The sequence below is a fragment of the Nyctereutes procyonoides genome, unplaced genomic scaffold (genome assembly GCF_905146905.1).
Source record: "Nyctereutes procyonoides isolate TBG_1078 unplaced genomic scaffold, NYPRO_anot_genome, whole genome shotgun sequence".
Classification (NCBI taxonomy): domain Eukaryota; kingdom Metazoa; phylum Chordata; class Mammalia; order Carnivora; family Canidae; genus Nyctereutes; species Nyctereutes procyonoides.
In genome coordinates, this window is record NW_026575146.1 from 49,017,592 (window position 1) to 49,041,139 (window position 23,548).

The 23,548-nt window shown below is 43.7% G+C and overlaps 1 protein-coding gene across 2 annotated transcripts in view; it reads right to left on the reverse strand.

Annotated features, from left to right (window-relative positions):
• Nucleotides 1-23,548, reverse strand: part of PCSK5 (proprotein convertase subtilisin/kexin type 5) — a 440,983-nt gene that overhangs the window by 416,642 nt on the left and 793 nt on the right. The window lies entirely within an intron of this gene.

Sequence of the window (23,548 nt, forward strand, 5' to 3'; positions counted from 1 at the left end):
TCCTGTCTACCTTTCTAGGGCCATTTCCTACCACCTCCACCTCATTCACTGGGCTCCAACCCCACTGACCTTCTATGTAGCCTCAGGATATTTGCACTTGTTACCCCAACCCCCTGGAATTCCCTTTTTCCCATTCTCCTATTGTCTAATCCATTCTTGTCTTTTAGATCTGAGCTCCAACATCACTTCCTCAGAAAAAGTCTTCTCTGAGCTCCCAGCTAACTTCCCAGTTACTCTCTATCTGGCAAAGCTGTTTATTTCCTCACTAATTTTTAAATACTGGGATACTGCCTGTACTCATCATTGCTTGGCACACAGTATGCCCAATAAGCACTTATAAAATGAGTGAGTGAGTGAATGAATACCATGAAATAAGAATTACTATCCAGATTTGCCAAATAATACAACCGAGGCCCAGGTAAATACAGGGATTTACCCAACCTTTTACTGTAACCAAGTGATAGGCACAAGATTTTTCTGACACCGAGCTCAGTATCATTTTCACTATTCTATACCAAACCTAAGGAGGCTAAAGAATATCATAATTTGTGCTTGGAGTCATATTCTCAATTTTTATTAAAGGTTCAACTCCAACCTGATTAACTTTAGGATTAATAACTTTATCTCAACAATTCCTGAGCCTGGCTAAACCACCAAGCTTTTAATTTTTTTTCTTACCATAAAATGTCCATTGACCTTTATCTCAGCAGTTTACTGGGTCTTAAATATATGTCAAATAAACCCAAAACGAGAGTTTAAACAACCATTATGCCTACCAAGTAAATGTTTGTATCCATAAAATAGAAAGTTAGAAGTGATGTTTAAGAAAATATACTCGGTGCAGTAGATTGAGTTTTAAGTTATCTCTGTTCTATCATTCCTAAGTACTTACTGTTGACATAAAAGATAAACCCAATACAGTGTTTTGCCAAAAGAATCATTGCAATGTTTACAGGTTTTTGCAGTAACTGAAGAAATATACTTATCTGGACAAATACCTCATATCTGGATAAATGAGGAAAAAGTGTATATAATAAATATATATATATATATATATATATATATATTCACTTTCTATCTGAGGCTTCCACAGGACTGAAAATTAATCCATGAATTATTTTAATATTCCAAACACTGGTTACTGCCTGATTGCTACATTTGTATTGCTCAAACAGATGCAGGCAATTTAGAAGAAGAGCAGGGCTTCACCAGTTTTCCTCCCTCTTAGTTCAAACATGCCAACATTCTGTAGCTAAGTTGTGAAATAGGTTTAAAGCCCCAATAAACTAAAGTGATAAAGACCCAGGGTGGAGAATGGTCTGGGCAGCCACAGCATTTACTCCCATTTCAAATACATCATGGTAATTTCAATTCTCACCATGGCTGCATTAGATATGCTGGTATGTCACTATTCTGTTGTTTTTGTGAGTGATGAACTTCCAGAGATCTATAAAAAAGAAACTTACATGCTCAATGCAAGGGATGCAGCAATTGACACCTCACTGCACAGTTTAACAAAATCCCATAATACAGTCAGGATCAGCCATAGAACATCCAGTTTAGCTTGCAGTCACTGGTAAAGGCACCCCCATTATAACATGACCATATTCCTACTTGCAAACGGGATTACTACACCTACCTTTCCCAACATGAGACTTCTGACTTTCCTCAGGGAAGAGTTCTCTGGTTCCAGGGACCCACTGAGATGGTCATGCTTTAGATATGAGATCAATTATTTCTCTTCCTACTCTACAGCCACCATGGTAGGACTGACATTTTGCTGTATCAAAGGCAGGAAAAAAATATCTAATATTTCCCTTCAAGGTATTTTAATAAAAGGGTAAAACAGATTTTCACAGAACTAGAGGGAAAAAAATAGTGCCTCCAAAATCAGCTTCTTTGTTCATATGCCACATACCTATATATTCAAACTCCCTTGTCTAAATTTTCCCACATGCGTATCTCCTAAAGACAAATAGTCTCTGATAAAAAAAATTAGAAAAAAATAATTAAAAAATTAGCAGTAATTATTAAAGAAATGCATATACATCCTACAAAAGATCAAGATGACTAGAAAAGTAAGTTTCTCTACGTTACTGATAAGGCGGGTGCCTTAAGTGCCTCAGGGGGTGCCTTTTATAATTGAAACTTGAAGACACTGGAACTCAGATCTGCTAAATTCCAAGTCCAATACTTTACCCATGCCTCTTATCTTTGGGCCTCAGTTTCTTTTATCTTTATATTGGGGGTGGGCACAACATTGCCCACAACTCTAAAACCCAATGGTTTTAATCACCTAAGGGGCATTTACAGTTTAGGAGATATTATTAGGACTCTTCTCAAGCCACAGAATGCTGCAAATGGCATTTCTTTCAAGATAAACAAATTACCATTATTTAATACACCCTCTACCTCCATTCCACACACTTTCTTCCCAACTATAAGGAATAACCAAATATAATATGGTGATGTGGGGACAAAAGACAGTGCCTTAGTGGAATGCTAGATCCAGCAAGATTCAAGCAATAAACTTTATGGAACTTTGCCATACTCTCATATCACAAAGCCCTTTATGGTAACCCTCAAGTAAATCCATCTGGTTGAGTTAATAATTAGTTTAAATCTGTTACAAGTTAATGATGCCCAGACAAGTCATTCTGGGTACATGATGATACAGCAAATTTGTGATATAATTTACAGATAATATTTTGCACTGCCTTTCATTTTTCTCTATTTCCTACTCTGATTAGAAAATAAAGTCATTAAAGAACAAGCAGGGGCAGCCCTGGTGGCTCAGTGGTTTAGCGCCGCCCTTCAGCCCAGGGCATGATCCTGGAGACCCGGGATCGAGTCCCACGTCCGGCTCCCTGCATGGAGCCTGCTTCTCCCTCTGCCTGTGTCTCTGCCTCTCTTTCTCTCTCTCTGCGTGTGTCTCTCATGAATAAATAAATAGAATCTTTAAAAAAAAAAAAAAGAATGACTTCTTAAAAAAAAAAACAAGCAGGACCTTCAAATAAGACAGATATACCTATTGGCTGAATTCAAAGGGAAAAAAACATTCTCAGGAATCACATAGGGTTTCAGAAGGACCTCAAAGGCTGAGACAGATCCCAGGCCATTTCCATATTTTAAGATGCCTGTTGTATTATAAAATAAAGAAATGCTAAAATATGTCACATATTTATTTAGTACAAAAATATAGCTATGCTATTCACCAGATAGTTTCAGAATGTGCACTGCATATTCATTTGTAGTGTACTTACTATAAACAGCGTAGTAATGAGACATGAGATGGAAGTTTTCATACGGACATTGTATTTCAATTCAACGAGAACACAAAACTGTAGGTAAAGGCTCACTGGGAGATATTTTGGAAATATCAAACCTGCAAGCTAAATGATCTTCCAGTCCATCGTCTCCAGGATCCTGTCTCTCAGGTAAGATCCTAGGGTTCATTAAATGTCTATTATATGGCCATGGCCTTTCAATATCCATTACACAAAAAGAGCACACAAATATGGGACCCTCTAAGTTACCTATTTGGGAAGCTCTGTATATGTGTATCATACAAAGATCATTCCCCTCTCGAACACAGAGAGGTTGTAATTTAGCAAAATCTGACCACTGAGGCTGGAATCATCAAAATGCAATGGGGTTGAAAATGAGTTAATGATTCATGGGTTTTGATGGTAATGAAAAGAGAGAAGGCTGAGGTCAGAGTTGGTTGGTGGGGTGGAGGGGAGGGGATGTACTGGGGTAGAGAATAGATTCCTCAGGAAAAGAGAAGCTCTGAGCTCTCTGGGAACCACCAACATACCAGGTGCCAAGCACAGGGGTTGTTCTCAACCCTGCCTGCGTATTTAAGAAACCTGATGCCCAGACCCCATCTAAGGCCAATTAAGTTCAGTGTAGGATCCCAGGTGACTGGAATGTGTAGACAGGGAATGAAAACCACTGAGTCAGGAGGGTCGAGGATCAGGGAAAGAAAAGGCCATATAGAACAGCTCCTGTAAACATGATTTGGGTAACTGTAAGGAGACAGAGCCAGTGTGTTCTAGAAGAGAGCTGATATGGGAATGGGATAGGGTAAGAGGTATCCAGAGATAGAACGCGTGTTTATGAACCAACAGAGGGTAAGGACATAGTGCTGGAGAAGAAAGGACACTCAGATGATTGAAGCTATGGCAAGTTAAATTCAGACAACATTCTTCTCCACACTGGACTGCATGATGTCTCCATGTCCTAGCACTGTATGTATGTAAATATTTCCTTCTCTCATCACGTAACAGAGAGTCGGTCATGGCTCTGCTCGAAACAGTCTGATGGCCTTCCTACCACCTCAGAGAAAATCCAGTGCTTACTGCACTTGGCCTGTAAAGACCTGCAGGCTGGTCCTTGGGCCAGCGGCAGCAGCACTTAAGATCTACAAGAGCTTGGACAGCCTGGGTGGCTTAGCAGTTTAGTGCCCCCTTCAGTCCAGGGCATGATCCTGGAGACCCAGGATCGAGTTTCCCTCTGCCTGTGTCTCTGCCTCTCTCTTTCTCTCTGTGTCTCTCATGAATAAATAAAATCTTAAAAAAAAAAAAAAAAAGAACTACAAGAGCTTATTACAACTACAGAACCTTGGGACCCAGGTCCCAGACCTGCTCAATCAGAACCTGCATTTTAACAAGGTCCCCAAGGGACTTAAATGCACAAACGTGAGAAGCACCAATCTATAGACTCGACCTCCCCTTTCCAGTTCACCTCCCATGACCTCCCCAGCCCATCTGCTACCAGACTCTCTCATGCAGCATCACTGCTCTTCCTCCTCTTCCTTCTACATATCTAGTTCTCGGGACTCCTGGGTGGCTCAGTGGTTGAGTGTCTGCCTTTGGCTCAGGTCGTGATCCCAGGATTCTGGGATTGAGTCCTACATCGGACTCTATGCAGGGAGCCGCTTCTCTCTCTGCCTGTGTCTCTACCTCTCTCTCTCTCTCTCTGTGTGTGTGTCTCTCTCTCTCACAGATAAATAAATAGAATCTTAAAAAAAATATCCAGCTCTCTCCTGTCCAGGGCTTTGCACTGGTTGGGTCCTCTACCAGAATGTGTTTCCCCCAGGTAACTGTAAGGCTCACTTCTTTACCTCACCTTCTCCGGCTCCTTCCTCAGGTCATCTTCTCCAGGAAGACTTCCCTAGCCCTACTGTTTATAACTGGAAAAAAAAAAATGTCCAGACATCCCCCCTTCCCTGCTCTCTGTCCACAGCACTTACTGCCAACTGACATACTTGTGCTTTTCTACTCAACTGTTTATCAACAATCTCCCTAGGGGTAGATTGCAAAATATGGCCACATTCTTTGCATCTCTTCCTACGAAGGAGGGAACTTTATGTCTCCGCCTCTTGAAGCTGGGCTTGGTCATGTGGCTTGTTTTGACTTAGGGAATAGCAGTCAGTTAGATACCAGCAGAAATTTGAGGAGGGCTTCCACTGTAAGAGGACTCCTCTCTCTGGCTGCAAGGGTACCTTACTGTCCCCACAGGAAGAAGCAACCAGCCTGCCTGTGATGGGTAATGGGAGGCACATGGCCAGTTATACCCCCATAATCCAAGCCAGTACCCAGCACCAGCCTTCACTAGGTGAGTGAAGGCATCTAAAACCAACTGGCTGACCCACCAGTTGACTGAAGAACCTACCAGTCCATTCCCAGCCTCACAGCAATCATGATTACTTGTTCTTACCACTGGGTTTGGGTGATTTGTTTTGAAGCATGCTGGTACACTCCTTCTAGGAGTATTTAAATTACAAGAAGTAGAGATTTTTGTGCCCAGCTGCATCTCCAGGGCTTAGAGTACTTAGCATACTGTGGATATTCTAAAATACTTGAAATGAACGCTAAAAGACAGACAAAGAAAAAAATTTCAAGTGAAGGAAGTAAATGCCAGGGATGGCCTCCATGGCTGAGAGACTAGAAGGCAGGAGAAGGAGGACCTTCTGGGTTCATTAGAACCTTGGTCTCTCTTCAAAGTCAGAGTGAAACTAAGTAAAATTCTGACGACTTTGGTAACAGACTATTTTAGCAAAAATAAAAAAAAAATTCACATGCTCACATGCACTGTTTCAAGTGTATTCAAAATAGTCCTAGTTTCGTGGTGCTTAACTTGTCTGAGACGGCACAACCATGTGACCTTTAGAATATTTTTCACATTATGCAGCACTTACCCTCCTCGTTTTAAGTTATTCTGATTTTTAACAGCTCGCAAATCGGCGAACCAAATCACTGCATGTTGCTTCAATTCTGTCTTGCCAAAGAAGAAAAATCTGCTGCTTTGGATTCATTTCAACAGTTGGAAATTCAGGCCATAACATTTTAAATCTCAGATGTTCCCCGCTGTGTCCACATCACATAAATCACTAAGTGCACAGATACCCACGTTTGGGAAGCCAGTTCTCTAACAACTGAGGCATAACGGCCAGCGGAATGGGGCGGCAAATTTAAGTGGATTCTGCAGCAGTGGGTGTCATAACTCTGAAAGCACAGTGTGCCCTCAAAAAGGCACAAGCAAGTGTGACCAGCAAGCAGAAAGCATGTTCCTTATTAAGCAACCACCAGAGGTAAAAAAGCAACATGTTGTTTTCATTTCTTGGGGGAAAATAAGACAAGCTGCAATGCACTAAGTTTCTATCTTCTTGGAAAAGAACAAACCTTCTATTTTGTAAAGAGGCTTACGGGTCCTGAACAGGTACATCTAGACTCATGGAGCAAGCTTCATCCCAAGGGCTGGCAAGGCCAGATAGAAGCAACTCAGTGCAATTAGGCTCTGGTACCTTTAGGCTTTCTTTCAGGAAATGCAAATCTCTAAGCAACAGAACTGCATACATACATTTGGAAATACCTATATCTGGCTTCTGATTTTTTTTAATCTATCTAATTATCACTTGCATAATGAGCAAAATGTAGACGAGACCACTGAGGTCTTCCTATTATGTCACAGGGATCTTATCCAGAGCATCACAGAATGTTATCTCCTCCTCCTATCGCGTACATTAGCCTATACTGTGTGCAAGGCTACGGAGAAAAGCTAGTGTATTTCTGCCTTAGTTGGAATGAGCAAGGTTCCACAGCAAGGAACACAGGAACCCATGCATCTCGGTGATTTAGAACAACAAAGGCTTGTTTCCAGTTCGTGTTACCTGTCCACAGTGCATTGGCTGGGAGTACAGTTCATCATGTCCCGTAAGGACCCTGGCTAATGAATGGAGTTCTGCAGATCACAGCCAATCACGCCCACACTGTTAAAGATGGGACACATGTCACTTGTGCTCCCATTTCCAACATTTTGACGTTGGCCAGCGGAAATTACAGTAGGGAAGTATACCAAAAGTAGGGAAGTACAATCCTATCACATGGCAAGGAAAACCAGAAATATTCAGTGGGCCATACTCCTGTCTGCTGCAGTTTCCATTTATCCTCTGCCTTTATTTATTCACAGCCATTTATCCATTTCAGAATATTTTTCCGAGGGCATTTTAACTACAGAGCGCTCCTCCAGGCACCATATATAAAACAAAGATGAACCAGAAAAAAATCCTGTCTTTAAGGAGATTGCTCTCTAGTGTGCACGCACACACACACACACACACACACACACACACACACACACAGTGTATAGGATCTAAATATGTCAAATACCAGGGAAAAGAAGCTTGCAAATTTCAATGAGAATTTAAAGGAAGGAGGTTTTAGCTACAGGCAAGATCCCTCAAGGAGATACCATCTGAGAAGGGCTTTACAGAATGAGCGCTGCAGGTGAGAGTGTCCAGGCAGTGGGAATGACATGAGTCGGGACAGAAAAGCAGGGCATGGCAGTTTATGTGCAAAGAATGGGAAAGTATTTAGGTTGAATTATGTTTAGCATAGGGGAGGAGAAGAAGGAGAGGGAGAAAATTACTCTCTGCCTTATGTGGCAAGCTTTGAAGGAGAAGACAATGGAGACAGGATAGGCCTGGTGCAATAGCCCATATAAGAAATAACAAGGGGCTTAGCTACAGAACAGCATCGCAATTGAGGAGAGGGAAGAGGGCTACTCTAGAACCACAGACAGCATGAGAACACTCAGCTTTTCCATCTCCCTTTCATCTGACCCAGAAGATATAATTCACCTTTCCCTGAAGGACTGGTCATTTGAGGCTTCGATCTGATTAGAGTGCAAAGGTCAGACAGGGAGACCCATCTCGATTGAGAGACTGGCTTCCAGCCATATCACCCAAACAAGAAAGCATTCCTTCCATAATGAAGTGAAGCTAATTCCTAATGGATATTTGCTCTATTTGTCTTGAGTTTATTTCCTATCTCCAAGGATATTTCTGAAGCCACTCCTTAAGGACAAAGCTGCAGGGCTTAATTTTATGTCTGTTTGTCCCAGAGGTTGCAATCTCTCCTCTCGGGCCACTTTAACTCCAGCTTTGGTCCTTCAAAAGACCCAATCCAGGTAAGCCCTGCCACGAGTCTTTGACCATCACAAGATTCTACTGCTTACATTATCCTGAGCTTTGGGATGTTCATATGAACCAAATCTGCTTATTTTTGCTACTCCCCCTGATTCCACACAAACAGTAAAATTTGCCTGTGAACTGAAATGGTCTCTTATGACTGACCAATTCTTTCACTGGGGGAACGCTCTGTGCTGTTCTCAATGCTCCATCAGACAGAGGACTTCCATTGCCACCCCCAGGAAGATGATCACAGCCAGCAGGGTCCTCAAGGTTCCCTGGCATCCATGGAGAAGCAGTCGTAGGATGATGTGAGACTCAGCGGAGTTGACAATATCACACTGTGTACTCTGACTCTCACACGAAGAATTTTCATGGAAGTCAAAGCCAGAAAGAATGACCATGACAATGATGCCAAGGTCTGAAACACTTAAAGATAAGGGTTAGGCTAGGTCCCAGGAAGCCCTGGACTTTAGAATCCATACACAAATGACTCATCAATTCTAAATCACTGCTCCTTACCCATAGTCCTTTCCAGAGTATACTATACACTGTTAGTCATCTTTATGGGTAGAATCCTTTTGTCATTTTTCTCTAATGTTTAGATTTTTCATTTTATATATACTGCATGTCTGTAAAATGCTTTGGAATTCAACTGATGTTTAATGACTGATGTTTAATGATATAGAACAAGACTATCTGAGATGCTACAGAATAATTAAATCCCCCAAAAGGGGGGAAAAAGAAAGAAAAACCCCACTATTCCTTAAGAGAATTTTGTGCAAACTATACCTACGTTTTACATATACTTTCAGAGCAAGGTATAGCAAAGAGGTGACATTGAGATGTGTGCCTTCGAGAAGAGATAGGATTCCCAGAAGAGCAAGGAGGTCAGGTGAATATTCCAGGTGGAAAGACTGGCACAGAGACAGGAAAGCATTAAGCATAATACCTGGGGAACAATGGGAAGTCCAGTTTGGCTGTGGTCAGGGACAGAATAGGAAAGATGATAGAAAAAGTTCTCAGGACAAGTGGGTAGAGGCCTTTAAAAGCCCAAAGAAGAAATCTGTTTAAACATAGTAGGAAACGGGAGCTACTGGTGGCTTCTGAACCCAGAAATGGCATCACCAAAATAAGCGTTAAGATCATTCTCTCCAACCTCAAGCTCAACCACTTGTTAACTAGACTCTATTTATACCAGTAGCTTTCAGTTCCTCAAGAGCATTGGCACTGGCTATCTCCTCTGTACACACATGACCCCAACCCAGACCTCCACGTAGTTGGCTCCTTAATATTCATGTCCGTAGAGGCACCTGGGTAGTTCAGCTGATTAAGCGTCTGCCTTCTACTCGGGTCATGATCTCAGGGTCCTGGGATCGAGCCCTGCCTCAGGCTCCTTGCTCAGCGAGGAGCCTGCTTCTCAGTCTCCCTCTGGCTCTCTCCCTGCTTGTGCTCTCTGGCTCCGTCAAATAAATAAATAAAATCTTTAAAAAAAAGTATTCAGGTCTCTGCCTCAAGTGTTTCCTCCTCAATGAGCCTCTCTGACCAGATGGTCTACAGAACTCCCTGCCACCTCTACCATTGCTTTCCAACAACACCTACCATAATTGATATTATTCTATTCATTTCATTACTGACTTACAGTTTGTCTCCTCCCACTATTAATATAAGCTCCGAGTGAGTAGATACCTTATCAATGACAAATATAGTAGCACTGTGGCTATTAGAATGGATGATACATAATGGGTACTCCATAACTATTTTTAACAGCAATATAGCTGTTTGAGACATAATTCACATACTATACACTTCACCTATTTTAAATAAACTGTCCAATGTTTTTGTATCTTCACAGAATTATGTGAATATGACAATTCATTTCAGAACATTTTTTCTCACCCCCAAAAGAAACCCTATACCATTACCCTATTCCCATCAACCCTTCCACCCAAGGTAACCACTAATCTACCTTCCATCTCTATGGATTTACCTATTCTAGACATTTCATAAAACAGAATCATACTCCCTGTGGCCTTTTATGACTGGCTCTTTTTACTTAGACTAGTGTTTTCAAGATTGCAGCATGGATCAGTATCTCATTCATTTTTATTGCAAAATAAAATTCTGTAAATTTGTTTACCCATTCATCAGTTGACAAGATGTGGGTTGTTTCCACTTTTTGGAGTTTTGGTGTGAACAAAGGTTTTCACTTATTTTGGGCATATCATATAGCTAAGAGTGGAATTGCTGGGTCATATACTAACTCTATGGTTGACCTGTTGAGGAACGAGTAGACTTTTTTTTCCAACAGTGATTATACCACTTCACATTTCTACCAGCAACATACAAGTCTGCGAATGACTTCATATCTTTGCCAACACTTGCAATTACCTATCTCTTCAATTATAGCCATCCAAGTAAGTGTGAACTAGTATCACACTGTGGTTTTGATTTGAATTTCACTGACGATATATATATAGCTTCATGTGCTTATCACCCATTTATATATCTTCTTGGGAGAAATGTCCATTCAGATTCTTCATGCTCATTATTAATTGGGCTATCTTTTTATTACTAAGTGCATATTCTGGATCTAATTCCCTTATCAAGTATGGCTTGCAAATACGTTCTCCCATTGTGTGGTTTGCCTTTGTACTTTCTTTGTAGTGTCCTTCAATAACTATGTATGTTAATAAAACAATGAATAAAACCAATATTTTAAGACAGAGACCAACTCTTAAATGTGGGGCAGATTAGTGGCAGGGTGGGACCTAGCAGAGGATGCAAGTCACCTGCCTTCTGTCTCGAGCTTACCTACTGGTTCTCAAATTGTCCAACCAGCCCAAAAGCAATGATATCATCCTACGATAATTCAAAGAACGTAGCATTTGGTAAGTTGGCTCAAGAGCAGTAACCAAATAGAAAGATGCCCTGCAGTTTTTAAAAAAAAAAAAAAAGGTTTTGCTGGAAGTTGGGCTGTAATAAATCCTAAGTGGCCCACAATTTAGTTTTCTCTTGAAAAACTTTGAAATTGATGAATGGGGTTCCACAGACACAGGAAAAAAACAGATATTAGTTAAGTGCAAGTAGAACAGGCCCAGGATGAGTATGCGGGAAACTTCTAAACTTATACTTCTGGATATCTGCTTACAAGATTAAAGGCCCTGGACATGTCTCCCCCTTCCTGTACTATATTCAAACTAGCGAGCACGGCCCAGTTTTATTTTGGTTGAGAAACGTCAACTAGTAAAAACAAGGTACAAGCCTGGGAACAGTGACACGGAGGGGACTGGGATATTTTTACAGCTGTAAGAGCTTCTTAGAGTAGAAAAATACCAGATCATAAGCACTTATTACAAAAATATCAGACCTTAAGTACTTAGTACAAAATAAAAAAAAAAAAATATATATATATATATATATATATATATATATGGAAAGGCAGCAGGAAAGGACTTGCTTTTAATAAATCTTAACTAATTTCAATGCTGGTATGGTACCCACATTATAATTTTCCCAAGACAGAATTAACCTCTTAGATAATGCACGGATTTAATTAGAAATTTAATGCTTCCTTTGTGATGCTAACCCTAAATTAGCTATCAGATTACATACAAATGCAAACAAGATTAATCTAACATTACACAGAGCAATCTAAAAATATTATATATGAAATATAGATCAATCTATAAATAACTGTTAAAACACATATTTAAAAACATATGTATATTCCTATAGGGCAGTACAGTTTGGGCTAAGAATTCATAAAAGACGTGTTCAGAACACAGCTTCTATATATTTTATAAAGAGCAGAATATGTGTCATGTGAATAAATTATAATAATGATTTATTATAAGGGAAGTGGGCTATATGACAACTTAGGGTAGAGGCAACCACAGCATGTGACAAAGTATATGCCATTTTAAAATCATCCTTAAATACTGTTTCTGGTTTCACATTCTCCGTTTACACTCCTCCCTCTACAATCAGCGTTCCATGCAATCTTCAGTTTTAAAATCAAACACAGAAAGATACATTCGGGAGTTGACAGCAATCATCCAGTTGTCTATCCTGATCCTTTAAGCTGATCCAGGACCTCCAGTACAAATAATAGCACTCAAATGGAGAAAGTAGTGATAATACCTAAATTTATCCAATCGCAGTGTGGGGTACATGTCACGTTTACCTGCCTAGTGAGTTCACCAGCACAATTACTTGGGATCCTCATCTTACACAAACTGATAAAGACTTCCAACATCCCAGCCCCACACTATCTCCACTCTGTCTAACCCACTGGCCTTCACTGGTTTTCTATTTAATGTTAATCAGCTCACCAGCATGTCCACCTGTTAGAGCAGAACAGCTCTAACGTGGAGCTTACAATCAATTAATCAATCAATCATTACACATCCACCCTCTGGGATGCCTCCATCCTGTGTCTCCACTTCTTCCACTCTTGACAAACTGGCCCTCCATTTTTATTTTGTACTCACAGCTCCTACGCCCACCCCATTCTTGGGTCCACCAGCCCTATTTGGGCCCCTCTGCCCTCCTCAAAGCTTGGACACTGTGCTGTGTCACTTCAGAGGTGTGACCCCTTGTATTCAAGAGCTAGTTGATCCATTTTCCCCTACCCCTAGCCCACCCGCAGCTGCCCACAGATCTTTTCCCTTCTCTCTCACCCTGGCAAATTCTGTCCTGTTCCGATCTCAGGTGTCTAAGCATTAGTGGCCAAGGCACAAAGCCATAACAGTTTGGTTTATCTGTTGGCTCATTAATATTCAACCACTACTTGCTGAGCCATAACTAAGAACAAGCAGCAAATAATCTCACTGCCATTTGGCTATATTCTTTCCATAGTCATTCATCATTGATTCTTTTTTTTTTTCCAATTTAAGTAGAGACATGATGTTATATTCATTTCAGGTGTGCAGTGTAGTGATTTGACTAGTCTATACATCATTCTATGCTCACCACAAGTGTAACTACCATCTGTCACCATGCAGTGCTGTTACAATCCCACTGACTGTTATTTCTCATGCTGTGCCTTTCATCCCCAGGACTTATTCATTCCATCACTAGAAGCCTCCTGTCTCTCACCCCTTCACCCATTTTGCCCATCCCCCACTCCCTCCCCTCCAGCAGCCAACAGTTCATTCTCTGTATTTATAAGTCTGGTTCTGCTTTTTGTTTGTTTATTCACTGGTGGGTTTTTTTAAATTCCATATATGAATGAGGGGATCATATGGTATTTGTCTTTCTCAGCCAAACTTAGTTCACTTAGCATAATACCCTCTACGTCCATCCATGTTGTCACAAATGGCACCATGTCATCCTTTCTTTATGGCTTCTGATCAGAATTTCCTTAACATGTATCAAAACACCAAAGCACGTGGACACCAAACTCACCCAACTCTTCCCAGTGTCTGCAGGTGACCTTCACCTAGTCAGTGACTAGAGATTGAGCTATCCCACACGTATGTTCCTTTACCCCTCAACCTGAACTCCCCGGAAACTCCACTCACCCCACGTTACACTCAAGGCACCAGTGCTCCTCTTGCCTTCCAAACCTATTTGTCTTTATGTAATGTTTCCTATCTCAAGTGTACACTGTGCTTCTCTGATGCCATGCACCGTGCTAGGTGCTGGGGACCCAAACGAGAAAGAGGCATCACTCTGGCTCCTAGCTGGTGGAACGACATGTAATTAAACACACACACACACACAAATATGCATACAGTTAGGGTAACCATATCATTTCTCTTCCAAATTCAGACATGTCTGAAAGTAAAAGGGGATATTAAAAAATACTTAATGGAGGCAATACATAAGTCAGGATTATCCCTGGCAAAATACAAGTAGAGTCACACGAATTATAACATAGTGTGATACCTTCAATTATGCAGCCATTGAAATTTGTCTAAAATTATTTAGTAACCTTGGAAAAGGCTCACAATACAATGTTAAGTGAAAACTATAGGATGAAACCATAGATAGAAACTGAGTGTTACTTGGTTAAAAACAAACAAACAAAAAAACCCAAGATCTAATAATAGACACTTACTATGTAGTATGTGCCCAGCACTATTTTAACTACTTTTAACTAATCCTCTCAATGATTCTATGAGAGAAATACTATTGGATCTTTTTCACGCATGAAGAAACTGAGGCACAGAGAACTTAAGACACTTGCCTAGGATCCCCCCACTAAGTAGTAGCAGTGTTAGGAGTCAAACCCTTTTGGTTCTAGATCTGTGAGCTTAGCTGCCCCCATGCATCGATGAGAGACAGAGAAAGAACACAAGTAGGTGGGCATGTGCAGTAAGAACCTTCTGTGCTCATTTCCTCTACTGTCCCACATCCTTGAGTTCTCCTCATTATCCAACCAAGCCCTGGCATCAAGATCATAGTCAACCTCCTCATCACCAAATCTTTAAGCCATATTTCAATTCTCATATGCTGGATTCTCTTTACAGCTCTTTTCACTGGTGCACACCCTATAGAGGGAGCACATATTCCCATGGATTCCAGGCTCTACTTTTGAGGCCTCCCTCATTCTTCGATACTCCTTTATCCCTTTACCCTTAAGTAGAGACATTGCCCTAAGACTCCATCCTCAGCCTGCTCCACCCCCTCCATGCTGCATCCCTTCTCAATCCTATGCATTTCCACAGACAGGATGAGTGCCTTTCTTCACTTCTTTCCTGTGCCAAATCTCTTCTGCACAGTGGATTTCTATCTGTGTGCCTTTCTCTCTACCAACAACACTAAGGCTGAACCTACCCTTTTGTTCTCCAAATGCTCCTGCAGATTGCTCCAATTCTATAAATGGGTCCACCATGCTCCTGGTCCTGTGGCCATACACTTTATAGTTACCTTCACCTTCTCCCTCCTCCTCAACCTTCACTTCTACTTAGTCTCCAAGCCATACCGAATCCACACTGCTACAAGAAACCAAAGCTATTCTCTTCCCATTGGCTCAGCTTCTGCTTCATTACCAATAACTTTTACCAACACAACAGCCTGTCTGCCTCCTCTAGCTCCTTAGGCACACCTCAACCAGCAGATTCCTCCCAGGCCGAATGATTGAACCATATTGTGCTGTCTGTTACCCCACTTGTATCTGTCCTGCTGAATGACAGCTATGAGTAAAAATGTCCCACCTCCTTGAAAGCAGAGAACATCTTATGTATATTACATGGTAGACCTTCATGTGGGTTGAGTCAGCAGGCTGTCACCTCTTCTCAGGGAACTTCAATGGAACACTTTGTTCTATGGGATGAAGTTGAAACTCCCCAGCCCAAGCATTTAAGGCCTTATATAACCTGATCTGTAGTGGGAGGTATTCTTGTCCTGCCTCTGCTTTCCCTCATTCCCCAGCAACAGCACCCCCTTTCCCTTGAGGAACTGTCTCTCCCCAGTTGTGAGTTGTCCATCAAAAGTCAATATCTCCCTCACTTCAAGGGCAGATATGTGACCCAAGGTGACTCACCAACATACTGCCATCCCAGAGGACAAAGTCAGTGGCCTATGAGTAGAGATATAATCCTATGAGGAAGCACTAGAGTCTTTTTCCAGGGTTTATTTCAATAGCAGGTAAGGGGGGTACTAAGAATCGTACGAGCTTTGCTGCCTTGGAGAAAGGGCCTGTGTGAGAATAAAGCTAATAGAGGGAAACAGGAATATCTGACGTTAGCACTACCTCCGGACTTTCAGCTGGACAGACTCACAGTCACCTTTTAAAAACTCTTAGATCTAGGGGCCTCTAGGTGGCTCAGTGGTTGAGCATCTGCCTTTGGCTCAGGTCATGATCCCAGGGTCCTGGGATTGAGCCCTGCATCAGGCTCTCTGCAGGGAGCCGGCTTCTCCCTCTGCCTGTGTCTCTGCCTCTCTCTCTGTGTGTCTCTCATGAATAAATAAAATATTTTTAAAAAATAAAATAGAAACTCTGGGATCTAGATGCATTTCAGAATTCAGAACTCTTCAGATAAGAAACGTACAACAGTACACATCCTGGAGTGTATTGTATACACCTCGACCCACCTCAAGGACAGCATCCTCCTAATCAAACCCATTAAATGCATTTCTGCAACAAGACAAAAAAAATTAATGCCCTAATTAATCCCAGTATAGGTCAGGATAGGTTTTGCCATGAAGAAAGTACACATCAGGTAAGCCCTGTTTGCACCAAGAATTCAGTTTCTGTTTTCAGAACCACATATACCAGATCCGCATGCGGATCTGTTTAATCAACAGAGTCCCTGTTTCCTTATCTGATTGTTTATTAGTTTTATTTCAGCAGCAGGAGGTTGGGTTTTCAACACTTGCACCCAGAAGAGTCCCATCTGTATTCCTATATTTCTATGTTTCAATTTTGTTTCCCATTACTCCTCTATACATACTCACATCTGAGTCAAACGCAAAAGGATAGCATAGGGAATATACTCGATAATATTGTAATAATGTTGTATGCTGACAGATGGTGACCACACTTATCACAGTGACCACTGAGTAATGTATACAATTGCTCACTCAATACTTTGTAAGTCTGAAACTACTGGAACATTGTTATGTTAATTATACTTCAATTAAAAAAACCACTGTGTTTTGACTTTTTAAAAAGATTTTATTTATTCATGAAAGACAGAAAAGCAGAGACACAGGCAGAGGGAGAAGCAGGGTCCCCACTGAGCAGGGAGCCTGATGCGGGACTCGATCCCAGGACCCTGGGGTCATGACCTGAGCCAAAGGCAGAGACTCAACCACTGAGCCACCCAGGCATCCTGTGATTCTTCAAATAAAACATCTTGCATCCTCCAGGTTGTCTATGCCTTATAAACAAAGCTGTCTGACCCAGAGATCAGGAACTTTAGCTGGGTGATTTTCTCGTCTGTTCTCCCAGCCCTAACCCTCTGTCCATGGCCCTCAGGGAAAAGTATAACTATCCCTGTCCTCTGAAGAGAGGATCAGCAATGACACTGACTCCCCTTCCCCTTCCCCTTCCAGCCCCTACTCGATCCCCAGGGACAAGCACAAGAATCTAGAAAGTCTCAAGTCACTCCACTAAGAAACCTGCATGAACCATGGCATTCTCTTACTTTCCTTCTAGTGGCCTTCGCATCTCCTTGGAGCCCCAGTAGATCATGTGACACTTCCTAGTCTTACTTTCTTTATATACTCGTGTTCGTTATTAGGCACCGGATTTCAACCCTACAAGGTGGCTCAAGTAGTAACAGGGTCCCCTCTTTGAAAAGCGAGGCAATGGGGGTCAAGTTGGTTAATGAGAGAAAAAACCCTTGAGTTTGCTGACTCCTACTCTTGTTCTCTTTCTGGTCTCATTTTCCTGCAGGGATTAACCCACACTGAAGGGTTTACTGGCACTGATTGTCCTTTCTTGCTACCTTTAGATGTAGAGATCTCATCTGTTGAAACTTGTAAGAATACTGCATGAGCAATTTCACTCTAAATTATGTGCATATTTAACTTTAACTTTGATAAAAATAAAAATTAACAGATATATACATATGGATGTACACACGTCCATATATCTGCATACATATATTCTAGCAGGCATGAAGGTCTGTAAGCATTCATTTTTCCCCACCCAGGAAGCCAAGCGTCATTCTCTGTCATCGAATCCAACCTGAATTAGCCAAGCGATAAAGTCCCGAGGCACAGCAATGCCTGGAGATACTTCAGCCTTGGGAAAACCCAGACACTGCTTCATATAACTAGAACAGACAAGGCAAATACCCCTCCCTGCCCAGGGGATGTTTCTGGGTCAGGACTCCCTCCCTTAACCAAAGAGTCAGACATCGTTGGCCACTTTCCCAGCACACTACCCTGCTTCTCTGGCTGACCTTTAAGGTTAAGACCTCTGGATATAAGCTCATGAAAGACAGTGATAAGGCAAATTCAGCTGCCTTTGGGTGCATAAAAATGCAGTTTTTCATTTTCAATAGACCCCCAAATCCCAATGGCCACATATGAGCCATTCCTGGCCTATGAGGTTAATGCAACAGATCCACCATCACCAGGCCAAGCCCTCTGAATTGCTGTTTTACAGTCGAGGTTCTCCTGCTCATGAGAACGAAGCATGTGAGAGCTGCTAGCGGGGGTCAGGGCTGAAGTTCTTGGGTGTGAAGAGCTGCTGCGCAAAGCCAGATGGACTCCTACATCGATTTATTTTGCTGTTTACAATATGCCTAAGAATGCAATGAGGGGAGCACAGTCCACTCCCATTCAGCCCAGCAGGCTAGCCACGTCCCTACTAGCAATGCCAACCATATGCACCCAGAACCCACTGGCCACTGTTTGTCAGCACTGTGATCACCCCACATTACTTGAAGGTTAGAATTCATCAGCAGAGTGGGAGGCCCTCAGCACATCTCTGAACAAAGTTCCTCCTACTAAAGATCCCTAGGAAATGCTGCTTCTAACTCTACATTCAGAATTAAAATATAAATTCAAATACGATCTCATATAACGTACCAAGGTAAGAGGCTTTATAAGGTAATCAATCCTCAGATATTTTTCTTCTCTGTCTTCCATCTCCGGAGAGCTTATCCTATAATATTTAATGGACCACAACAAGGATCAAGCAGGGAGGAAGGCACCATCATGGGAAATCAGCCAGAATTGTTTAGAGTCCAACAGAAACTATTTTTAAAGTATTTTATATTGTTAGTTGAAATGGAAAACCATTTTCCCTGTCTACAAAGCTTTGATTTAGCGCTTTTTGCTCAGCCATTAAAAATTTATTTTCCTGATCTTCACATTTTGCATCTCCCAGTTTAAAAAAAAAAGTCTTCCTTTCTCCCTATCTAAATAAAGTTTGAGTCTCACTTATTTCAGATTCAGATTCAACAAACCTTCCTCTGCAAGCCTAACTATGTTCTGAGCAATGCACAGTCAACTCAGTTATCTAGAGATTTATCGTCTTACAGATGGAGGCACAGGGGCTCCATTAAGTTCACTGACTTTCCTGCTTTCAAAGACCTTGCAAGTGGCATCCCTGGAGTTTCCAAGTCTCTGCTTTCAATGGGAACTCCAGGTAAAATATTTCCCCAGTACTGCTTGCATCTGGCTTTATCCTTCTGGAATCTTGCTCAAGATAAGTTACATGGTTTGAGGAGAGCTTTTCGCTACCGGTAATCTCAGTTTGGGATCAAGGATTATATGCAATTCACAGAAGGATAAATACAGCTCTTGCACACGGCAAACAACCCCCACAAGGGACCTTCTGAGTTCAAATAACCAGAAATTAAGCCCCGCCGGTTTGTAGAGTCAGTCCAAACAAAGGTTCACAATTAACACCACGTCAGGTCTTCATTCCTTTCTGTCACTGCCACCCTCTGACCACTACACTGTTAGTTCTGAGAGTCAGAGCAGGGATTGGGAGGGAGGACCAAGGCCTCCCTTCCATCCGCATGAGGCCACAGGCAGGGCATCCCAGAGCCTAGGAGGCCTGGCAGTCAGGGCCGGCAGGGGAAGAAAGGGCAATCTAGTACCAAGCAAAACAGGATACACACCAACGTGACGACAACTACTACTACTACTGATGATGGCATCATTTCAGATTTCCAAGGCATAACCATCCACAAATACTACCATTATGTGGAAAACCTATCAAAACATAATGCTACCTCTGTAGCCAAAAGCAAGAGAAGTCTCATTATTCTTCCCTTCCAGGAAGCCAAGCATGTCCTTTTTGCCTGTCCGCTTGCTCGCTCTTCTGTTCCTCTGCGCATCCTATTTTTCATGAATGCAAGAGGCACACCTACTCTTTTTCTGTGGAATTCTCGAGGCCAGAGACTTCTACCTCTGGTGACTCTAAGTGCTAAGAGGCCATATAGAACATCACACAGAAATTCTGATTAGCCCAAACTGTACCTTAGCTGTGGTGAAAATTCACTACCTTACTCACCTAAAATATTGCACTAAAGACGTCAGAAACACCCCCGACGTATTAAATGCTGCCACTGGCAATAAGAGGTCTCAGTTCCAATCTGGACCCACGAGGTGGGACCCCAAGCCCAATGGGTAAAGACAGAACATTCCAGGAACGTTTGCAAATTAGTCCCTGCCCTCAATGGAAGAGCCACTGGCTTAGGGATGGAGATGCAAAGAAAGAATAACAAGAGGATGTCTAAAGTGTTAAAAGGTCAGGGCAGTAAAAGAAGAATAAGATATATGTTTGGCCCTCACACTGCAGGGAAAGTGCATGTGTGAACTCAATTCACCACCCCAAAGACTTAGCATAGTGTCACACCCCCCCCCCCCCGCCCCGCCTTTGATCTACAGAGCAAATGCTTCACACTGTAAGGCTCGCTGACCTTTTTACACTGTTATGGCATCAGTTCAAGGGGTCCTCTGCAACCTTTGAAAGCACTAAATTTCTTCATTGGGATTGTAAAAACCACAATAAATGGTATTTGGTGTCATCTGTACAGAAAGTTTCTTTGCATCACTTTTTAAATGAAAAGCCACCACTCTTCATCAGAAGACATCCTGTAAACACAGTCAGGTGAAGTCACACACGACACTGCAGTGTCTGCTTGCTCAAAGTGGGTTCGGGGACAGAATCTCCTCCCTCACTCTGCCAGGCTCTGCAATATCTCAGTTCTATTTAATGAGTTCATTAAGAAACAGGTATTTCTCCTCTTGCAAGTCATGAAGCTTCTCAGAGTCAAGAAGTCCAGGTCCGTTTGAAACAAGTATCTGTGAATTAATACTGAACGTTTGTTCCCAGTCTACTGAGCCACTAAATCAGGGATCTGGGGATGTTACTTTGCTCCTCTTTCCACCTATGGGATGGTGGAGGGGGAGATACCCTAAAAGGCAGAGTTCACGCAGGAGGAGGCCTGGGCCAGAGAGTCCTAGGTCTGAATCATGGTTTTGCCACCATCTAGCTGGATGACCCTCTGTGGGTCATCCTCTCCAGGATCTTGGGTTTCCAATTTGCTGAGTGGGCGGGGACAGCCACCCAAATGGTCATTTTGCAGATTACCCCCAACCCCCAAAAAATGTATGTTCAAGAACTTATTTTCTAAATATGTCTCCTATATGGGAGATGCACCTCTGGAAAGATAATTAACAAGGCTCCTTTGATTGTTAGGGTTCCCAGTTACATTCCAGGGTCACACCCAGCACCCAATTTCAAGCTCAGGTAAAAGGAGGAGCGATTCTGTTTCCTTCTAATCTTTTCTTTTTTTTAATTTTTATTTATTTACAGAGAGAGAAAGAGGCAGAGACACAGGCAGAGGGAGAAGCAGGCTCCCTGGACCGGGAGCCCGATGTGGGATTCGATCCTGGATCTCCAGGATCGCGCCCTAGGCCAAAGGCAGGCGCCAAACCGCTGTGCCACCCAGGGATCCCGATTCTGTTTCCTTCTGATGAAATACGAAGCTAGTCGGATCCTTACAAGCCATTAGAATAGAACTCTCCTGAAGATGACAGGCACTCAGGCAACAAAATCTAGCTCCCTTCCCTTCCCTTTCTTTTCCTTCCTTCCTTTCTTCCTTTCTTGCTTCCGGGTGTGTGTTGGATAGGGACCGACCAAGCTGTGTGTATATGTGTGTGTATGTGTGTGTGTGTGTGTTTGTAGGGGGCGTGGCGGGGGTGGATAAAGACTTTGCCCCTTGCCCTGGTTTCCGTCCTCAAAGGACTGGCCTCTCAGGAACACGTCGTCCCTCTTGACCTGTAAAGCCCCAAACCTCAGGCTCCCGCTCCTTTGAACAGCCCCCCCGCCCCCAGCGCTCCCGATCTCCTTCCAGATGCAGTGACAGGCGCTCTGCCTCCCTCCCTCAGGGCCGCATCCCCCAGGCAGCTGCGGGGCTCAGCGCTCCGGGCTCGGGCTCTCGTTCCTGGACGTGGATTGCAATAGCACCAGCCACCGTCTGTGCCCTCTCGGTCCCGGGGCACCCGCAGCCCCTTCCTTTCCCTTCACCCCGGGAGAGCACGCAGGGCACGTGCATCCGGAGCAGTCCCAGAAGCGGGTGCCCATCACCCTCGCCGCCCACCCCCAGCACAGTCAGGCCAAGGTCTGGCCAGAGCCCCCTCCTCCGGCCAGGCCTGGAGAAGTGAGTCACAGAGGTGTGAGAGTAGGGGGGGTGGGGGCTGGGGGGGGGCGATCGCGTCACTTTCTCGGACCCGTGTCCGCAGCCCTTGCCGCTCTCATTTCTTACAGGAAGGAGGGCGAGGGTCGTTTAGCTCGGAAGTCCCTCCAAATCTGCTGCGCTCCCAATCAGCCCCGCAACACCGTTTAATTCATCGTCTCCCAGCTGGGCGGCTGTGCCGAAAGCCCGGGAGCGGCACCCCGCAAACGCCCCGCGCCCCGCTGCCGGCCCGACTCTCGCCCCACGGCGCCGCCTCTGGGCCCCGCGCGCCCCTGCCCGCGGGGAGCCCTGCAGCTCCCCCCGAGCAGAACCCAGCCAGCGGGGCTCGGGAGTTGCCCACCTTCCTTCTCCCGCCCCGCTCCGCGAGGCCCCGCTCGGATCTCCCCAGAGAGCCGAGGAAGCCGGGAGGTGTCTCCCCAGATCTGCGCTCACGCCGGGTCCGGCCCTCCCTCCCCCTCCCGCCGCCTCCCTCCTCCTTCCAGCTCCAGTCCCCGCGCCTCCTTCGCCTCCAGCGCCCAGCGGTGCTCTCCCCGGGGGGGGGGGGGGCGGCAAACTACTTTCTGGGCTAAATTCAGGTCCGAGCCGGAAAGGCTTTCCCTTCCTCGCCTCCTCCTTACCCTGGCTCTCGGAAACCGCAAGGAGCGCGCTCGCCCCCTCTAACCGCCCCCCACCCCCCCAAAAAGGAGCTCAGGCTTCCAATCCTCTCCGATTTTCCAGGTCAAAAGATCCGGTAGGGTCTGAAACCACCACGGGGGTATGCATGCACACTCTGGATTTTTCCAGAGACCCTACCTGTCCCTCGCGGCTTGCAAAGGGAAGAAAAAAAAAAAAAAGTAAACAAAACCAACCCTAGTAACTTTGAGGAGTGTGTGTGTGTGTAAGAGAGAGAAAACCGCTCAAGAGTTAGGGCAACAGCTGCAAGAGCACATCTGGAAGAGGGGGAAGGGGGTTGCCCGGG